The sequence below is a fragment of the Suricata suricatta genome, chromosome 2 (genome assembly GCF_006229205.1).
Source record: "Suricata suricatta isolate VVHF042 chromosome 2, meerkat_22Aug2017_6uvM2_HiC, whole genome shotgun sequence".
NCBI lineage: Eukaryota > Metazoa > Chordata > Mammalia > Carnivora > Herpestidae > Suricata > Suricata suricatta.
Genome location: NC_043701.1, coordinates 168,884,451 through 168,888,944, shown reverse-complemented (window position 1 = coordinate 168,888,944; position 4,494 = coordinate 168,884,451). Strand labels below are relative to the sequence as shown.

General features: G+C 45.6%; 1 long non-coding RNA gene across 1 annotated transcript; it reads right to left on the bottom strand.

Moving 5' to 3' along the window:
• Nucleotides 1–377: 377 nt before the first annotated feature.
• On the bottom strand, nt 378–3,277 carry LOC115285886. Its single transcript, XR_003905735.1, has 2 exons — nt 3,026–3,277; nt 378–771 (listed from the first exon to the last, which is right to left on the bottom strand). It is a non-coding gene; the product is annotated as an uncharacterized LOC115285886 (long non-coding RNA).
• Nucleotides 3,278–4,494: the final 1,217 nt, after the last annotated feature.

The window sequence follows — 4,494 nt, the reverse complement described above, 5'->3', positions numbered from 1 at the left end:
GGTTGCTATATCAAGGGAAAGAGCGACAGCGGAGGAATCTGTTTGAACTCCCTCGGCCCGGAAGTGACGCACTTTGCTTCTGCTCGTTGTCTATTGATGGGAACTGCTCAGTTGGCCCTGACCCCACTCTAAGGGAGCCTGGGAAGTGTTGGGGGACACATAGGGAACTTTTTGAACACACACGGTTTTTGCCAGAGCAGGCAACTGAATCAGAAGTGGAAGCAGAAAATTTCAATTGAGTTCAGAGGGAAAAAGGGCATTAGGTCAAACATGCAGGTCGGTTGCATGTCCAACCATTTGCTTCCAATCTTATTGGACTCCCATCATCTCCACTACAGAGATGGCACACCAGTAGCTACTTGTATTGATACATTAGGGAGGTTTTGTTGTTGTTGTTTTAATCACTTAAAAAATTTGTGAAGAGACTCTGAGCATCTCAGGGGCAGGGAATCTGGAAATATTTGGTGTCATTGCCAAGCTGTTTGATGACCTTGGAAGCCCTAGTCACTACTCAGCTGTGTGTCTACCTTCCAACATGGCCAGAAGGGATAATCCTTACATTTCAAGAGAAAAATGATGCTCTTCAGCCTTGCTCAGCCTCCTCATGTGTTGGCTCACTAGCCCCGAAGACCCCCTTCTCATCACAGTTGGTGATTTTCCCCTAAGACGTTGAATTGGTTTTCAGAGAGCCATCATACTGATTCATCTGCTTTTCCAGGAGAAGGTGAGTCGTCTGTTCATGAACGCAAGTGTGTTTGCACATCTGTGGGGCTGTGAATTGAATTTGGGGGGGCCAGAACTTATGATCTGAACATCGTGTCATTAAACGGGACTATCAACTTTCCCAGGGCAGAAAGTATGACTTGTCATGCTCACAGTACCTGGCATGGTCCTGGGTCTCCAAGACGAGCTCTGTCAACCGAATGTAATAGGAAATAGGTGGACTGTTTTGTTTCAGGCCGGGAATGGTGCTCAAGTCCTTGAGGACTTTCGGTAATGTACGAAAAAGGTCAATTTTATTTTGTCAGCATGTGGATTATCTGGGTTTCACGGTCTCTTTTAGACAAAGTGTTTATCTCAGGATGGCATCTTTCTCCTAGTCTGACATCACAAAATAGCAGTGGACAGATGCTCAGGAAATACCAAGTGTTTTAAAACAGTGTTGCAACACTTAGCTGAAGGTCATGGGTCTGGCAACATTAATCATGAACACGTAGCTAAGACCCAGGAAGAAAACAACAAAAGACCTCTGGAGCAGATGGAAAGTGTAAGAACACTCTTGCATTCAATTTCCTCCTATCGGGAGCACCTGGGTGGCTCAGTCGTTAAGCATCTGACTTCACCTCAGGTGATGATGTCACGGTTCAGGAGTTCGATTCCCACATCCAGTGAGCTCAAGCCTCGTTTCAGGTGAACCCTGCTTCACTTCCTCTCTCTTTCTCTCTGCCCCTCCCAGGATTCTCTCTCTCTTTCCCTCTCTCTCTCTGCCCCCTGCTCACTTGCGCCCTCCCCTCAAAAAATTTCCTCATATCTGAGTTCTTTAGATTCTTATTCACAGTCCAATGATTCCTATTGTACCCAAAGTTCTGGAAGAATGTTAGGGCAGCAGTCAATACAGGCCTGGTTAAAGAAGCTATGATTCCCAAGCAATGAAAAGCAGTCATTTAGAATAACATAGCTCTGTCTTGATTAACACAGAACTATGTCCACTATCTATAGTCGAGGAACAAAGCAGTTTATAGAACAGTTGTCCCTTGGTCAGAGAGATAGCGGATGTGCCCTGGGCACTTATTAGAGCAGTGACTTAGATAGAAGTGACCCGTCCCCTGTGAAGCCTACAGACGTGGGAGAAAGATAAGAGTCAAGTGACTGTACTATTTCAGGGTGAATAGTACTGTGGCTGGTCCTAGGAGAGCACAAGGGAGGGCTAACCGCCCTAGCCCTGGGAAGTCAGGGAGGACTTCCTGGAGGAAGTTACACCCAATAATTATTAGATAATATTGTATTATGTTGCAGCATACTTACTGTATTTTATTGCATGATGTCACATACCAATGGCATCATAATTAACAATTAATTATAGTGAATAATAAGTGATGTCTAAGCTAGGACCACAGAAGATCAAAGGCAGGGGTTTAGAAAGACCAAAGATTTCTTTTAGATAAAGGGACTATTTGTGGAAAGGTCTGAGGGAAGTCCTGATGGGAAGAACTGAGCAAAACTCAGCCTGGCTTGAAGTTTTAAAAATATAACCGAGTACTTTTGGGTATTGAGAGTTGGAGTTTTATTTACTTTCGTTTTTATGCACAATCTGTGTTTTTTGAATATGTATAATGAGCACATTTTATTTTCCAGCAGGAAAAGTGCTATAAATTTGTTTTTGTTTTGAAAATTAAAAAAGACATTTTCGTTTTTGGAACATTTATTTAGGTTCAGAGCTTGCGTTCTGCAAATGGCACGTAAATCTTACTGAAGCGCCATGAATTGAATATAATGAGGAAATTATGAAATTATCCAAGGCTTTATTTAGATTGCCAAGGAAAGAGGATTCTCTGCATCACGCGTTATTTTGACCACAGGAATCCTCCGTTTTAATATCAAGGAGGACCCTGGGAAGGACCAATTGTATAGATTTGTTCTGCCTTTTCCTTACTGTGAAAATACAAGGTATAAATTGCTCTTCAAAGATCTTTTTTTTCTTTCTTCGTGGAAACAGATGAGTTCTAGGGACTCGTGGGAGGCCTCTGGATCCCAAGCCCTTAAGGGACAAGTGTTACTGAACATCCCTTTCATTTCCTCCTAACAGTGGGGACAGCTCCAGGCCCTTGGGCACTGAACTCACCAGGATGGTCATGTCCTGCCTGAATAATAGTGAGTTGGGGGGGGGGTCAAGTGAGCCGAGGTCATGGATGGAACGTGTCTTTGTGTGTCCTGTAGCCATCCTGGACAAATCCAAAAGAAGCAGCCAAGGAGAACGTTATCTGGAGAGGACAGTGTCTGCCTGTCATGGACAAGCACAGCTCACCTGAATCCGTTCCTTCTGTCTTCTTGCTCTGTGATAAGTCCTAGGATCCATTGATAATCAGCCACTACAACATGGCGTCACTGAGTGTGACTACTGAGGAATGGAAAGGGGCTGTGGGAGTATCTGGGAGGGAAACCTAATCCGGATCAGTGCGGTCAGCGAAGGCCCCTTCCTGGGGGAACAAACAGGTGGCTAGGAGGAGGCATGCACCTGAGTGAGAGTGAGCCAGGTGAAGAGAGAGGGGTAGGGAAAGGCTGGTGGCAATAAATTCAAGGAACTGAAAGTGGCCGGCCAGGACCCAGTGTGTGCCACAAACAGGGTGTGTGTGCTAAGCGGAAGGTGAGTGGAATGAAGAGGGGCCAGCTCACAAAGCACCTTGTATTCTGTGTTCAGGAATTTGGATTTTTCCCAAGGCCACTGGGGAACTGGGAAGGACAGAGTCAGATCTGCATATGCAAATTCCCACTCTGATTCCAGGAGGACAAGAGATTGGAGGAGGCAGGGAGGTCCTAAGGGGGCCGGTCACAAATTGGGAGCCATCATATGGCGGAACCCTGCAGAGGAAGGCTCAAGTCACTTCAAAAAAAGACAGAGCCAACCTTCATTTGTTTGTTCCTTTCTCTCAAGGAATTGTGACTAATTCCAATGGACCAGATTCATTTTTCAAGAGTGAGTGGTGATGGTAGGCAGCTCTAAGGCTCAGGATGGTGATGGATGCAGGAAAATTGAGACACCTGGGTATTAAAAAAATGGGCATGAAATAGCTGCACTGAGTTCCCATTGTGCCTGCTCCTGAGCTGGGTTCCCAGCCACGAGGCGGTGGTCCCTCTGGGTCTGTACAGTGACCGCAGCGGGCCCTGGGATCCATTATGTCTCAAGCATTGCCTCAGGGCTGAGTAAACAGGTGCTCGGCACACAGGTACAAATCTTCAAATTCATGCGCTAGGTGCACTACAAACTCATTTATAAGTCTAATAAAGTCAGACTAGATTCCTTTTTGGATGTTTCCAATTCAACAAAGCTAAAAGTGCAATTGCCATTAGGTGGTGTTCTGAGAAATACTTTGTCATTAATGACATCCTCATACGTAAAGGCTGAGAACTACTCTTTCAGAGCGAAGGATGAGACATAGTCTCAGACACCCTATATCTCCTGGCCCTGATTGATCCCCAGCTACAGCTCTGGACCCACCCCAAATATAGCTTGTCCAGTCCCTTGCGGGTCCGTTCCTGAGGGAGGGAGAGAGAGTAGGCAGGAAGGGGAGCACAGAGAGTGAGGCAAGTCAAGCGTTTCTGATCAAGCCTGTTTATTGAAAAGGATAATCAAACCTTTATAGGGTTAGGGGTGGGAAACTGGCCCAGGTTGGTTGCCAGGTAACAGAGTCAAATGATTATTAGAAAAAGGGGAAACCGAAACTGAAACTCCGAACACAGCATCAAAAGGAGAGCCCAGACTTGTGTCTGTAATAC